Consider the following 17,333-nt stretch of genomic DNA (forward strand, 5'->3'; position numbering starts at 1 on the left):
TTTAAAAATTCGTTCATGGGGTGTGGGCGTCGCTGGCAAGGCCAGCATTTATTGCTCATCGCTATTTGCCCTTGAGAAGGTGGTGGTGAGCTGCCGCCTTGAACCGTTGCAGTCCGTGTGGTGACGGTTCTCCCACAGCGCTGTTAGGTAGGGAGTTCCAGGATTTTGATCCAGCAACAATGAAGGAACTGCGATATATTTCCAACTCGGGATGGTGTGTGACTTGGAGGAGAACGTGCAGGTGGTGTTGTTCCCATGTGCCTGCTGCCCTTGTCCTTCTAGGTGGTAGAGGTCGCAGGTTTGGGAGGTGCTGTCGAAGAAGCCTTGGCGAGTTGCTGCAGTGCATCCTGTAGATGGTACACATTACAGCCACGGTGCGCCAGTGGTGAAGGGAGCGAATGTTTAGGGTGGTGGATGGGGTACCAATCAAGCGGGCTGCTTTGTCCTGGATGGTGTCGAGCTTCTTGAGTGTTTTTGGAGCTGCATTCATCCAGGCAAGTGGAAAGTATTCCATCACATTCCAGACTTGTGCCTTGTAGATGGTGGAAAGGCTTTGGAGAGTCAGGAGGTGAGTCACTCTCTGACCTGCTCTTGTAGCCACAGTATTTATGTGGCTGGTCCAGTTAAGTTTCTGGTCAGTGGTGACCCCCAGAAAATTTTTTTCTTTTTCAAATTATTCAGTTCCCTCTTAAAAGCTATTTTGGAATCTGTTTTCACCACCGTTTCTGGTAGTGCACCTCATGTCCTAACTACCCTCGCCATAAGAAACATTCTTTTAATCTCTCCCTTCATTCCTTTGCTGATAATCTAAATTTCAGCCTTCTAGCTACCAACTCACTGACCAGCAGAAATAGGTTTTCCCTATGTACCTCATGAAAACCCTTTATAATTTTGAACACCGTTATCATGTCCCTTCTTAACCTTTTCTGCTCCAATGGAAAGATTTGCAGTTTCTATAAGTTGGAATGTTAACTCCCAGGTGGCCAGCAGGTGGAACCTGCCACCCAGGAAGCGCTGCGAGAGGCCTGGCCCATTTTAACGGCCTCATTAACATTGATGCAACAAGCTGTCCGCCTGAAACCAGCATCCAGAGGCAGCTCGCTAGTTCAGGCCAGCGAATATTGGGTGGCCCGGCGGCAGCCGCACTCTTGCTCTTCCAGGCCCCACAAAAATGATTTTTACACTTACCTATAAAGACCTCCGCTTCTTGCCCATCAGGTTACTGATCAGCGTGACCGTGGCAGTCACTCCTCCCAGTAGGCTGTTAAAATTGCTTTGGGGTCCTATGTATATCAAAGGAGCCCATTTTACATTTATTCACGAGGTGTCTGCCTGAGTCTGGTGGGTGCCTCAACTGCCCATGAAAACAACGGCATTAAAATGACCAGGGTTGGTAAAAGAACAGTAAGCGTTCACCGAGCAGAGGGAGTTAAAATTCCCCACATAGTCTCTCCTCATAACTAAAGTCTCTCGTCCCTGGTATAAATGACATGGAAGAGAGAACATAAGTGTACTAGAAGAGAACATGGAATAATTGATAGAGCTAACTGTAGAAAAGGAATTGGTTCTGAAAAAAATTTGCGGAATTCATGGTAGACCTCCTGAGCTGTAAACTTATGGTTCTATCTTAGTGAATTTCTTTTTCACCCTCTCCATGTCCTGATATCCTTCTAAAAAAGTAGAGCACACAAAAATAAACACAATGTTTCAATTATGGCCCAACACAGAGGAAATCTTATCCCCATAATATAAAATGCAACACAATGCTTTAAAAACTTTGGCGGAGAAATTCAACTTATGGCTGCTTGTTTTGCGCCTGTAAAATGGGCAGTAGGCTTCTGAATTACGTGTTGCAATCTGTCACGCCCAATCTGGACCAGAAGTGCGCCGGATACCATATTAGCCCGGGTTCGGGTTCCCAACCCTATCAGAATGACTGGGAGTTTCCCCCAAGCGCTGCCTCCACCAGCTCGGATCATCAACGCTTTAAATTTCCCACTGTAGTGCACTCCCCTCCCCCCACCCCGCTTCATGACGTCACCGGCAGCTGTTGGAGAAGCCTCTGGCTCGGTGACGTCACCCGCAGAGAGCTGCGATCACAGGGAGTGCGGTCCAGAGGGGGCTGGAGGGCTCGAGAATTGGGAAATCTCGGGAATCAAGGGGAGACTCTGAAATGGGGAGGTCGGTTTCTGAAATGGGGGGGGGGGCGTTGGTCTCTGAAATGGGTGGGGGGGGTGTCGGCCTCCGAAATGGTGCGGGGGTCAGTCTCCGAAATGGACAGGGGGGTGGGGGGCGATTTCTGAAATCGGGGCGGGGGGAGGGTCGGTCTCTGAAATGGAGGGTGGGAGTCTCTGAAATGGGGCATCCTTGGCACTGGAGGCCTCCTGATTCTTGGAACTTCTCACACAACAGCTGCTGGCGCGAAACCACAAGCAAAAATACTCAAGTACAGGAGATCCAACCTTTATGCAGTATAAATGCAATAACATTTGTAGAAGTCACGTAATCAGATGACACGTGATCAGGCATCACATAGTCAGATGTCATGTGGTCAGAATGTCACATCATCAAACCTCCAGAAATGCCTCCAACCCAAGTTGGCAACCCTAGCTCGGTTACTTTTAGTTGTCCAGGGTGCCTGCCTGAAATAGGCATTAGGCTCCTTAGGTATGTAAATTGGGGTCCTATGCCACTTGCAACACCCCGAATGTGAAATTCAGCTACAAATGGGCAGAGCTTGCGTCGTGCATACTCGCTTATTTGTACCAGGACATGAGAAGCCTAACCAGAGTTCCTCAAAGAAACCAATGGAGGCCACTGAAAAAGGCCCAAGAAATTTTCAGTTTTTATTCTTGTGGGCCCAGGTGAAGCAGGAGTGCTCCTCCTGGGCCCACAAAAAAACTCCAATCCACTGCCAACATATTCGAGTAACCCCAACCGAGATTGCATCATACCCCCACCCCACACCCCCAGATGCAATCTGCCGGCTGGCTATGCACGAGAACTGGCAGATTTCCAACTGCTGAGCTGCAACGGGGCACCTGTTTTGTGCCTACAGCTCACTGCATTTAACTAAGGCCCGAAGCCAAACTTTGCTCGGGCCAGCACATGGAACAGTTACTCTGCCAACTTTGCGCCCATTTTAGGCGCAAGTCCAATTTCTCCCCCTTTATTTGCTGGTATATTGTGTGCTAATTGAGGTATCAGCACTGGAGAATGGAGCAAATTTCCATATCAGATACCAAGCGTTAGCCTCAAGCACTCCCAGGTAAGATGTAGCATGTACAGGTGCAGAGTAAAGCTCTTCTCTACCTCAATAATGGGTGGGGAGAGATATCCTCCATGCATTATTTGTACTAAAGTCGTAGACTTGTTGTTAAAGAATAGGAAACCAAATCCACTATACTGTAAACCACACATAATGTGATTTTGGACAATTTTTTTCTTTTTAGGATATGCAGATATCAATTAAAATTTAATGTCTATCCCAGACTTCCCTTAATTATAAACTGTGAGCCAGAGTAGGAGGTCTATTTCAAAGGCGCCACACACAATGACATCACAAAAATACACCAACTGGGAGGAGAGGAAAATTCAAGAAGAGTGACAGACACAGATTGCATTACTGCCAAAGAGGTTGAAATAATCCTTATATTTCTGGTTTCTGTGCATGTGGTTTTCTGTAATTGACACCCAAAAAACTAGAAAATCAACAGAGTTCTGTACAGCAATTGTATTAACCTGTCTTAGTGACTTTATTAATCTGTATATACAATTATTGTATTAACCTGTATATACAGCAACTGTATTGGCATACATATACAGCAACTGCACTTACCTGTATACACAGTGTTGAATTAGCCTGTATGTATGACTATTTTGACCAGAATGATCTGTCTTTAGTGATTGCATCAATTTATATACACAGCAAGTACAGTAACCTGTAGGTACAGCAATTGTGTTAATTTCTATGCACAGGAACTGTATTAACCAGTGATCGTATTAACCTGTACAGGCAGCAACTGTATTAACCTGTATATACAGTGACTGTATTAAGCTGCATACACAGCTTCTGCATTGCCCTGTATATTTAGTGACAGTATTGGCCTGTATATACAGCGATTGCTTATCCAACCATTAAATGTACATACTGTGAGTACATTAACCTGTTTGTACAGCACTTGTATTAATCTGTGTATTAACTGCATAAACAATGAATGCATTAACCTGTATACAGAGCAACAATATTAACCTGTAGATACAGGAATTTCTTTAACCTTTATATACAGAAACTGTATAAATCTATAAATACAATGATTGTATTAAGCCGTATATAATGCACCTGAACTAACCTGTATATACAGCTCCTGGTACCTTGTAAGTAACAAAATTGTGTTAACCTGTATACACAGTGATTGTATTAACCTGCATATACAAAAATTGTGCTAAACTGTGTATACAGCATCTATACTAACTGTATATATAGTAAGCACATTAAGCTGTATATATAGTAACTGCTACCTTGTATATACAGCAGTTGTATTAACCTGTATATATAGAGACTGTAATAACCTATATACCCTGACTATATTAACCTGTATATACAGTGTATTAATTATTCTGTATATACAACAACTGTATTAACCTGTATCTTCAATGACTCTATGAACCTGTATTTATAGTTACTATATTAGCTGTACATTCAGTGACTATAATAACCTATATATGCAGTGACTATATTAACCTGTATATATACACAAGGTTTGAACTTGTGTATACAGCATTTACCCTAGTCAATACACTATGATATGTTCCAGCTTGTGTCCTATTAATTCTCCACTGACCCTGCCTAAGCACAGTTGCTTCGCAAACCCCCATAGTTACACATTTTGTATCTGTACCTTACGTAATAAGTTCAGTGCTTGTGCCCCTTAACTGTGACTCACCACAAACTACATCATACGTCACTATCGCATTATAAGAGCGATAAAAACAGAGACTCCCAAACCCCACAAAAACCCTCAGTATCTAACTTACAATGAAATAAAACCTCAGCAGCTTTACTAGGCTGTAGCTGTTGTCCTTTCACACAGCGAACAATGAACTTTCATGACATTTTCATTGACTGACCACATTTCAAGCTAATACCGTCATGCCCGAACCTGCAATTTCCCCATCCTCCGACCTCTCACTGTCCAAATTTACACAAGTTCACAACATGCACGGGCATTAAAATATGCGAAAAGCATAAGTAGTGTTTTAGGTACACGCTTGTTGACAACCCCTTCAAATAAGGGGTTAATAGGTAGAAACCCCTCTAGCACTAGTCCGGGCTCTTTTGATTGCCTCACTGATTAAGATAACTCTAGAGTTCACCTCTTACTTGTCAAGTTCCTCCTTGGTGCTAGCAGCCAGGATCTGCTGCTGCTGTGTTAAATTTCTCAGCTGCCCGTGTAGCAGACTTCGTTCCTTCTCCATCTGTTTGCGAAGTAAAATAATTTCCCTCTCCAGGTTACGTGCACTGCACAAGGAGAAGGAAAAGAGGGAGTCTCGGTAGATAGGGCTGCTCTTTGACAGCATGGCCAGCCACAGAGGAGCCATCTCCCAGTCTGGAGAACCTAGATCCAGTCAATGAGAAACGCAGTGAGCATTTTTTTTTGAAAAAGCACAGGAAATCAAGTTCCACGAAGAGAGGGTAATAATGAATCGACCGGGACAACAGCAGAAAACACCCAGTATTCACCTTCACATATACCAAATAGCAGCCGTCACAGTGAGCCAGTCAGTAGTGACAGTTTTACACAGAGAAAAGCACAGGCCCATTATTCTCCGAGTATTCTTAGTGCTGAAGGTACTGTCTGAGTCCAAGTCAACACACAGCAGATCCTTCTCGTCCAGACTTCACTCTGCTCCCTCTCCCTTCCCCAGTCTTGTCCAGGATAAACTGTTAAGAGTGTTCTTACTCCTCCCCTACTGCCTTCCCTCCCTGGAGCATAACACAAACGTCAAAGCACATCTACATGCTGCCAAAAAAAGGTTAAATGTCAGCTGGTTTGCCCATTAGCAAATTCTGGAACATTCCTCAAACAGTGGTAGTACTAATCTACAACTGCTCTTTTTTAAAAAAGCAACTGAATAGTAGAAATCAAGGTAAAATTTAACAGTTGTTGGTTAGCAGCTGCACTTTACGCTTTAACAAAGCACAGATGTACCACAGAGGGTGACCCTCAATAGACAAAATCCCCACTCCCCACAGGATAATCCACTCAAGTACAGAATTATTATAAATAATCCAATCAGAGGACAATTGTGGTTATTTCCCTGAAGGCAATAAAAAATCATTTTAAAATGGTCTGGCTTAAGCCAGTAATGACCGGACCCAGCCCCAAAGGAACTCAGAGAGGAAAATAGAAAATGCTTCAGAGTAAGAATGACAGCAGCACCACAGACTGAGGTAATTGTTTTGAAAGGCAGTGTTACATCAAGCCCCCATCATTTTTCAAACAACATATGTTTTTTTTATTTGGGTCAGGTTTACTGAGTATATGTTGACAGGAAGTAAATCGTACTCAACAAAAAGAACACTACTTTGTAACAATTTAGTTGCAACAACCTTCTATTATTATACAACAACTACAATAACAACTATAACTTGCATTTATATAGTGCATTTAACATGTCCCAAGGCGCTTTACGGGGGGCGGGGAGGGGGGTGGGGGGAAGAGAAAAAAATAAATAGGAATAGATAAGGAATGGACACTGAATCTTGGAGGGAGAGATTAGTGGGGGTGACCAAAAGCTTGAGAAGGTTTTTTACAGGTGGAGAAAGGGGGAGGTGGAGGAGCTTAGGGCCAGAGTTCCAGAGAGTATGTCCAAGGTGGCTGATGGCTCTCGGCTCTCCCACCAATGGTGGGCCAAAGGGAAGGGTGATACATTAAAAATCAGAGTTAGATGAACGAAGGCATGCAAGATTGGAGGAGGTTGCAAAGGTGGGAAGGGGTGAGGCTGTGAAGGAACTTGAAGATGAAGACAAAGATTTTAAATTTAGTGTGTTGGGGGACTGAAAGCCAATGTCTGTCAGTGAGGACGGGGTGAAGGGTGCATGGGGTTTATGTCTGGATAGAATTTGAGCGCCTGAGTTTTACACCAGTTACTGTTTATGGAGAGTGGAGAATGGGAGGCCAGTGAGGAGGACATTAGTGACATTGAGGTGTGAGAATTTCAGCGGACAAGGGACTGAGGTAGGGATGGAGGTGAACAATATTGTGAAGGAAGGCCAGAATGTACAAAAAGCGTTTAGTGTGATCCCTGTGCTGAAGAAGCTGTCGTGTTAGCTTCGATTTCTGTGGCCGGTGTGGTAATGTAAATGATGTGGCACTGCCACCTTGGGGAATGCACAGCAGTACTTTAAGGTACAAACACTGCCAGCTGCCATTTCTTTTAACCTACGGCTAGAAAAAATGGCAGCTGGCAGTGTTCGCATTGCTGGCCTCTATGAACCATTGTGGCGGAGGGGAGGGGCAGGATGTCTGTGGCCAGAGAATAAGAATTTTGATTGCAACTTTTAAACAACTGCGTACTTGTTTTTCTGGTACTCACGACGACCTGTAATCTGACTCTCATAATGTCAGCGGCGTGGATTCATGTGCAGTGCCACATCAGACAAACTGAATGGATCCGAGGAGTTTCATTTCCTCTGGTATTGCACTAGTTAACGCATTGTGTGCTATTTTAATATTTAACATGTTGAAAATAAATAGGTTAACAGCCATGTTAAGAAAGCAATTCCACATGAAATGTGTCCGCCAGTGCACTACCAGAGAAAAGTAAGCCTTGTATATATTTGTAGAGGTTTGGTACAATAAATGCAGTATAACATTGCCATCTTTTTCCAAGATTCTATCTGTTTACTGAATATGTATCTTTATCAGTTTTAATGATTACCTCTGTAAAGCCAGAAAACACATTATGCAAAAGCTTGTCACATTGTCACCTCCTGCAACAGATTGAGCCTCCAGACTGATTACACATGCAGGAATCTGGCCCAGTAAAATCACAAGGGATTTGTTGTACGGCCAACTCGAGGTACAAGCTGACAAGAACAAACGAGCAGGATATGACTTCCTTTAATTATTGTGACTTCGTGAATTCCATGGGGGGCATTTACGCTGATTTTCCTGAGCCAGGACTTGCGCCCGCTGATGCAGTCCAGCGGAGATCATGACGGAAATTGCAGAGTTAGCTCATTTAAATATCCATTAGCCATTCAGTAGCGCAACTCCCATGTAATGTGGAAGTAGAGCGTGATGGGGGCGGGGGTAGATGGGTGTTGGGGGTAGTTTGGAAATGAGGACTGCAGCCTTTAAAAACTGAGAGTGGCTGAAGATTGCAGGAACAGGATAGGTGATGAGCAGTTAAATAGGAAAGTTTTTGGCACACTAAGGTGGCTGCAATGGACGGCTCATGTGTGATTTTGTGGCAGTCTGGCTCAGTTGTACTGCTCTTGCCTCTGAGTCAGAAGGTCAAGCCCAACGCCTGAGACATGAGCACATAATCTAGGCTGACACTTCAGTGCAGTATCAAGGTAGTGCTGCACTGTCAGAGGTGCTGTCTTTGAAATTAAACTGAGGCTCCGCCTGCCCTCTCAGGTGGATGTAAAAGATCCAATGGCTTTATTCAAAAAGAGCAATTGAGCTCTCCTGGTGTCCTGGCCAACATTTATCTCTCAACCAACTTCAACAAAACAGTTTATCTCATTGCTGTTTCTGGGAACTTGCTGCCATGTTTGCTTACATTACAACAGTGACAACATTTCAAAAACAATTCATTGGCTGTGAAGCACTTTGGGATGTCGTGAAGATGTGAAAGGTGCTCTATCAAAGCAAGTTCTTTCTTTCTCACTTTTATAACAAGGGTAGGACCTGGCAGAGGCACCCAAAGAAGAGAGTAGAGCACTGGAAGGAGGCAGAAAAGAACAGCACAAAATTTCAAAGGGACCAACCGTCAGATGCTCCTGGGTGAGATGCAGCAAAGGAGAAAAAGACTGCTGGGTGGCCATGGGAGGAAAATGTCTTGCATGTCATGTGAAGGGAGCTGGCAGTGGCTGAGCTGGCAGTGGCAGATTGCCACCTCCCACTTCCCCAGAACTGCAGACCAGTGCGGCAAAAAGTTCAATGACCTCAAGAGGGCAGGCAAGGTAACACAGCCGCCGCTTGGGCACCATGGGCACGAACACACTGTTCACCCTCTAAAGTTAATAGCTGCACAAGTAACCCTTCACAGTATTCTGTGGTTAAAGGGAAGGTCACTAATTCAGGATCTTACAATATATGTCATTATCTCCCCCAACAGCAATTATGTGCATGTAGAACTTTAAAACTCCTTCCTCCACTTCAACAGGGTGATACCAGCAGATCTGATGCTGCCTAGAAGACATCCTCAATTGCTAACCTATAACAGAAACAACTTGCGTTTATATAGTGCCTTTAATATTGTAAAACTTCCCAAGGAGCTTCACAGAAGTGTTATCAAACAATATTTGGCACCGAGCCACATAAGGAGATATTAGGACAGGTGACCAAAAGCTTGGTCAAAGTGGTAGGTTTTAAGGAACATCTTAAAAGGAACATCACACCTAGAATCATAGAAAGGTTACAGCACGAAAGGAGGCCATTCGGTCCATCGAGTCTGCGCCAGCTCTATGCAAGATCAATCCAGCTAGTCCACTCCTCCCTATCCCTGTAGCCCTGCGAACTTTTTCCTTTCAAGTACTTATCCAGTTCCCTTTTGAAGGCCATGATTGAATCTGCCTCCACGACCTCCTCGGGCATTGCATTCCACATCCTAACCGCTCGCTGTGTAAAAAAGTTTTTCTTCATGTCACCTTTGGTTCTTTTGCCAATCACCTTAAATCTGTGTCCTCTGGTTCTTGACCCTTCTGCCATTGGGAACAGTTTCTCTCTACCTACTCTGTCTAGACCCTTCATGATTTTGAATACCTCCTTCAAATCACAACCATCTCTGTTCCAAGGAGAACAACCCCAGCTTCTCCAGTCTATCCACATAACCAAAGCCCCTCATCCCTGGAATCGTTCTAGTAAATCTCGTCTGCACCCTCTCTAGGGCCTCCATATCTTTCCTAAAGTACGGTGCCTAGAACTGGACAGAATACTCCAGTTGTGGCCGAACCAGTGTTTTATAAAGTTTCATCATGACTTCCATACCTTTGTACTCTATGCCGCCATTTATAAAGCCCAGGATCCTGTATGCTTTGTTAACCGCTTTCTCAACCTGCCCTGCAACTTTCAACGATTTGTGCACATATACCCTGAGATCTCTCTGTTCCTGTAACCCTTTTAGAGTTGTGCCCTCTAGTTTATATTGCCTCTCCTCATTCTACCGAAATGTATCACTTCGCATTTTTCTGTGTTAAATTTCATCTGCCACGTGTCCGCCCATGCCACCAGCCTGTCTATATCCTCTTGAAGTCTATCACTATCCTCCTCACTGTTTACTACCCTTCCAAGTTTTGTGTCATCTGCAAGTTTTGAAATTGTGCCCTGCACACCCAAGTCCAAGTCATTAATATGTATATCAAGAAAAGAAGTGGTCCCAGCACCGACCCCTGGGGAACACCACTGTACACCTCCCTCCAGTAAGAAAAACTACTGTTCACCACTTCTCTCTGTTTCCTGTCACTTAGCCAATTCTGTATCCATGTTGCTACTTCCCCCTTTATCCCATAGGCTGAAATCTTGATAAGATGTGGCACTTTATCAAACGCCTTTTGAAAGTGCATATACACCACATCAACTGCATTGCCCTCATTTACCCTCTCTGTTACCTCACCAAAAAACTCTATCAAGTTAGTTAAACATGATTTGCCTTTAACAAATCCGTGCTGACTTTCCCTAATCAATCGTCCATGTGACTGTTAATTCTGTCCTGGATTATCGTTTATAAAAGGTTCCCCACCACTGAAGTTAAACTGACTGGCCTATAGTTGCTGGGTTTATCCTTACACCCTTTTTTGAACAAGGGTGTAATATTTGCAGTTCTCCAGTCCTCTGACGCCACCCCCGTATCTACAGATGATTGGAAGATTATGGCCAGTACCTCCGCAATTTCCACCCTCCCTTCCCTCAGCAACCTAGGATGCATTCCATCTGGACCGGGTGACTTATCTACTTTAAGTGTAGCTAGCCTTTCTAGTACCTCTTCTTTATCAATTTTTAGCCCATCCAGTATCTCAACTATATATTCCTTTACTGAGACTCTGGCAGCATCCACCTGCAGGCTCTGAGGTCAATCTCCGAGGATGTGCGGCAACTGATAGGCGTGACTCTAGAGTCATTTGTGGGAGTGTGAAACGCTTTTTCTTCTTTGCAGGCATCAATGAGCGTGCGGCAACTTCATTAAATCTCCAAAGACTCCCACCTCAGAAACAGCCAGTGACCAGTCAATGCTTCCTTCTCCACAGCTGCGCAGACTACAGCTCTAGTGGCAGTAGGGGCCAGATTAGACAGTGCCCTGCATAGTGGCTTTAGTACCTTGGGATGAAAGCCGCTGTCTCTCAGGGTTTTCAGGATCTGATAGTTGCCATTAGACCAACCATCCAGCTGATTAGTGAGGACACAGATCCAAGGCCCAGTGGAATGGCCTCTGCTGGAGGCAACCTGCAAGAGGTGAACGTTTCTCAGGGCAGCAGAACATGCCAGGCGCCACGCAAGCGACATGCAGCAGGTGACTCCTGGCTGCCCAGACACAAGCTCCAGAGTTGCAGCCAGCAGGAGCAGCCTACTATGCAAAGAACGCCACCTCAATCCAATAAGCCTTTTGCAACCCAGATGGCACCGAGGAGAAGTACAGAATAGGATGAAAGAACAAATTTGAATTTATACAATGCTTTTAACAACCTCAGGACATTCCAAAGCACTTCACAGCCAATGAAGTACTTTTGAAGTGTAGTCACTATTGTAATGTATGGAAGCGTGTCAGCCAATTTGCGCACAGCAAGGGCCCACAAACAGCAATGTGATTAATGACCAGACAGCCTGTTTTTTTTTAAAAGCAATGTTGGTTAAGAGATAAATATTGTCCAGGAAACTGAGAGAATGGGCTCGAATTTAGCAGGCCTGCGGGTTCCCAGCGGGTGGTCCTCCGGGAGCGTCGAAAACGCGGACGGCGAAATTAGTGGGTTGCCCACGCGATCGTAGCAGGCAACCCACTAATAGGAATCAATTACCTGCTCCTCCGGGGTCCACGGCGCTGGCCTGCGCGTCGGTCGGGCTGCGCATGCGCAGTACGATCTGTCAGCTGGAGGCTCTCTAGTTAAAGGGGCAGTCCTCCACTGACAGATGCTGCAACCAATGGAACAAATTGCAGCATGGAACAGCCCAGGGGGAAGGCTGCTCCCAGTTTAATGATGCCTCACCCCAGGTATCATCAGATGGGGTGAGGAGGAGGGGGAGGACACAGATCTTCCCCCCGGCGGGCGGGAGGAAGCGGCCTGCCTCTGCCACCAAGAAGGCCTGGCTCGAGGTGGCAGAGGGGGTCACCTGCGCCACCAACATATGGCCCACCTGCATACAGTGCAGGAGGCGCTGCAATGACCGCAGTAGGTCAGCCGCAGTGAGAACATGAAGTCTTTCCCCTACACTCCGTCTGCCACAACACTGCCCCCACCCCACATCTCCTTCGGCACCGCCAACACTATTCTGTCACATCACCCTTCATACCCACTCAAACCCCATCCTCATCTTACCTCCACCTACTCACCTCGCCAGTACTCATCCTGCCACTAACACGCAACCCAATCCTCATACAATCTCATTGCTCCATCCCATACTCACCCTCCCGTGCATCTCCCTCACGGCCAGCCTCACTCAACCTGCCACCACCTGTGCTGCAGCCACAGGGCATGCATCACATATGTGCAGTAGGCAGCGTAAGGCAAACGTGTCGTCAGCATGAAGGGGGTGCACAAGGGTGTCTGAGGGTTTGTCATGGGTGTTACCTATATTGAATTTCAGAGCAACAAACAGCACACATTATATTGACACCACCACTGCCATGTCTCCGCGAATCCTGTCCGTTGTGTCCAATAATGGCCGCTCCTGGGTATCACTATGAGGACCCACCACTGATGCCACCCATCGTGTTACTGCAGAGTAGGTGCAGGTGTATTTGCAGGGCTCGTCCGCGCAGACGACTGAGAGACATCGGCAGTGTAGCCGGCTGCACCATGGAAGGATGCGGAGGAGAAGGTGTGGAGGGCAGTGGTGACTTTGACAGCGACAGGTAAGCAGTTGGTGCTGGGGCCAGCCAGGAGCAGCTCGGCATGAAAGAGGCTGCAGATCTCCACGACTACATGTCGAGCGAATCTGCGCCTCCCTGTGCACTGCTGCTCGGAGAGGTCCGGGGAGCTGCGCCTCGGTCTGTGGACCCTGTGGCGAGGGTAGTGCCCTCTGCGATGCGTCTCTCCCTGCGGTAGCCCTCCCTCCTGCTGTGCAGGTGGGCGTGCTACAACACCGTGTTGGGGGGATCCACGTCTCTGCGGCGGACGGCGTGGACTGCGAGGCTGCTGGGGCTGGTCATGCTCTTCGTCCTCCGAGGGTGTCCACACACCACCCATCTGGCAGGTGTTGGTCTGAGGGGTTGTGCAGGGTAGGTGGGTGGTTCCTCGGACTGGGGCTGCGGTTTCGTGTCGGTCTGTCCTCTGGCTTGGCGGGGGGTGGTGGAGGGCAGGGGTTGCCCTATGTGACGCGGTGGCCTCCTGCGTGGGTGAGGGCTCTCCCCCGTGGAGCGCACCTTGGCACCTGCCACAGGCTGCTGGCTGCAACACGCCTGGTTGAGGAGGGACTGTTTCCCCCAGTGTGGGAAACTCACTGCCTTGAACCTAAAATCCCACACTTCCTCTTTTGACAGCTGCTTCAGCTCATTAACTGACCTCAACAAGCAAGGTAAGTACTCTCAAGTGGAACCCCGCTGGCTTTAATTGCCTGCGGGATTCCCACCAGCGGGGCTTGCGCGCGCAGCCCCGCACGTCAGCGCGGTACCCGGAAGTGGCCGGGATTTCGTCGCGATCCGGTCACGTGACCGGATATCGGGATTTTCGGGGCCACCCCGCTGGGAACCCGCCGGAAACACGATCCCAAAATCGAGCCCAATTTCTCTTCTCTTCTTTGAATAGTGCCATAGGATCTTTTATGTTCACCTGAGAGGGGAGATGGGGCCTGGGTTTAATCCGAAAGACAGCACCTCCGACAGTGCAGCACTCCCTGTGTACTGTGCCGAAATGTCAGCCTAGATAATGTGCTCAAGTCTCTGGAGCGAGGCTTAAATCTACAACCTTCTGATTCAGAGGTAAGATTGCTACTAGTGAGCAAGGCTGAGACCAGGAGAAGAAAGGTACATTTAGACACCAAGGAGAAGCATGGTGTGAGGAAAGAGTAGGCTTTTGATTTCCTTGTACTAAAGGAGAACGTACCCTATTGTTGGGTTTTGTTATTCATGGAGATTACAGTCATACAGGAAAGAGTGCAATTATTTTGTGCTGATTTATTCAGTCAGATGATTAATACTTGCATGATCGTGTAATGTGATGTTCTGGGATGGGTACTCGATTGAAGGATTTGTCATTTATCTGAAGGTGGGGGAGAAGGAGTTACGGCAGTGGTGATAAAGGCAGACTGTGTTGAACAGATGAGAACAATTCACTGAGAAGTTGAGTTCTGATGCTCCTTGCAGCCGTCACTGAGGCGTGCTCAGAATGATGGTCAACCTGATGTTCTCCTCCACGCTTTTCTGCCTCCAATGTAACTTGGGCCACTTCCCCAGGAATCTCCATGTACAGTCCTTTTTTGATGGCAAAGTTGTGCAGGGCACAGCAAGTTACAACTATGTGAGACACATGAACTGGAGCATATTGCAGACCCCTCTTCCCCTTTAAGGCCACTATTCTTCTCTTTATGACGACTCTGGTGGAGGCATGTGCCATGTTGTAATGTTCCACAGCTGCTGTTCTTGCAACTCTTGGAGCGGTCATTTCCACGGCAGCAAGGGGGTACGCCTTGTCATCCACAGGCCATCTCTTCACATGATTATCTCCCTCAGGGAGGGCAGAAGTCTAAGGATGAATGCACCATGGAAACTTCCAGCAAATCTGGCATTGATGTGGACAATTCTTTGCATGTTGTCTCACACACTCTGGACATTCAGCGAGTGGTAGCCCTTTCTGTAAAGGAAGCTGAGGGGGTTAACTGTAGGAGCTTGTAAAGCAACCTGGGTGCCATCTATTGCACGCCGGACCTTGGGGAAGCAGATAACAGCATAAAACCATATGGCCCTATCGGGCTGCGACCTTGTTGTCATGCCAAATCAATGGAATGAAAAACAGGCAGGCTCTATAAAAGGTGGGCGATCCGCTCTGCCGGATTACCGCTCAGTTGGTGAAGGTGAAAAGCTACCCTTCATGTGTCAGGGCAAATAAATGGGACAGAATGAAGCATTTCATGTGTGAACCACAAAAAGATAGCTGTGCAGCAAACCCAGAGTAAATGTGATGTTCCAACAACTCGAACAAAGTTGAATACTGGCGATTGGGTGGTCTTTTGCTCTGAAAGTACTGGTCCAAGGTAAGAAAGCCCTACAGTGCTCAGTCCAGCACCTGACTGTGGAACACTCCAAGCATTTTTATTCATGGTAGGGGGAGGGGGGGGGGGATGACTTGTTTTTCTCTTAAAAAAAGTAGAAAATAATTCTCTTTATAAACATAGTGGCTTAGAAATTCGGGAGAGCCCATTATTGATCACTCGGGAGGGGAGGGTCGGGTGCAGGGTAAATACCCTGTAACATGGTGCTACAACCCACTGGTGAAGAGTGGAGAGGACTGCTAAGAATCCAGCCCACTGCTAGTGCCGCAGCGGCCCTCAGGTAAGTGGGTCCGAGAGAACACGGAGCCGCAGGTCGGGCAAGGGCTTGGAGTCTAAGAAAGTAATAATTGCTAATATGTTTGAGAGCCCTGTTTTTGCATTCTCTGAGTGCTACTGTGGTTTTGTGTAAATAGAACCACTCCCCTGTGATGTCATGGTGTTGGCCCACTATACCACTGCTCTTTACTACCCTATAATAAGCTCGACAAAGGAAGGAACCTGTAATTCCAATGTTTATAAATAGAATTTTTTTTTTAAGTCAAAAATCTGCCTTACTTAAAAATTAGTAAATTTAAATAACAAATCACAATCCACTGCCAGTGTTTTGAACCATATGTTTCCATTATGGAGAAATCCACCGTATCATTTTATAATTATTTTCTACACAGGAAGCTCTTGTCCTCTTCCGTAGTACCTGGCAACACACGGATTCTAGTTACATCTACACGATGCTTTCACAAATTTGCTGTTGACTAGTTCGTTGATTAATTTCCTTATTTTAACTGTTTCTCTGACTGGTTTATTCCTTATTTTAATTTCCCTGAATTGTGCTGCATGGCTGGCACAGTGTATTCCCTATTTGGTTGTCACCGTGGACAAATTTGTCAACAATCATCACAAAGTTCTGAGAAGTAATCATTAAACTAGCCGTTCAGGCTTCTCGACACAAAACGGCTGCATACGCTTACACAGTGTCGACAGATTATGTAAATTAGTCATTAAACTGATCAATTATTTAAATCTACCAGACTCATTTAGGGAACTGTTATCATGGATCTCACATAAATGGGCTCCTAGAGACCAATGGCACGATTTTAGCATGGAGACGTGAATTGACTGGGTGGGTAGATGTTCGTGCGGGAAACCCAGAAGCGAACTGAGTGTGTCGCAATCTGTGATCGCAACTCAATTGAAGGTAAGTATTTGAGCTTCCGGGTTTCCCATGTGCCAGGCAGCCAGATTGACAGGATGGCTGCCTGTCCAGAGGGAAAGAAGCCGCGAATCGGAGAGGGGGCTGGGAGGGAGAGAGATATCGTGGGCCGTAAATCATTTTTAAATGATTCAAAAGAAAAACAGAAAAGTTAAAAAGTTAGAAATAACAAGACTAAAGTTTAAACAGCAAAATTAAAGAAAAAGCATGAGAAAAAAGAAAAGACTGGGGAAGTCAATGTATAAGTTTTTTAAAAGTGTGTATTTTAGTAGTTGATTGTTATATTACAGTAATAACATTATTTTCTGAGCTGCTTTAACACTATAAAGCTTGTTTCACTGTTGCTATGTGTGAGCTGAAATCTGAAAAAAAAGGGTTAGCTCAGGGGCCTGAAGTTCCAGAGCTTTTGGCATCAAATAGTCTAATACCTGTGGGGGCTCCCCCAGTGAATCGACCTTTATTGGAAATAC

The 17,333-nt window shown here is 46.1% G+C and overlaps 1 protein-coding gene across 12 annotated transcripts in view; it reads right to left on the bottom strand.

The window, feature by feature from the left end:
* pde4dip (phosphodiesterase 4D interacting protein) overlaps positions 1-17,333 on the bottom strand; it is a 432,228-nt gene that overhangs the window by 54,504 nt on the left and 360,391 nt on the right. The window lies entirely within an intron of this gene.

This window comes from Heptranchias perlo, chromosome 9 (assembly GCF_035084215.1).
Source record: "Heptranchias perlo isolate sHepPer1 chromosome 9, sHepPer1.hap1, whole genome shotgun sequence".
In the NCBI taxonomy this organism is placed as follows: Eukaryota; Metazoa; Chordata; class Chondrichthyes; order Hexanchiformes; family Hexanchidae; genus Heptranchias; species Heptranchias perlo.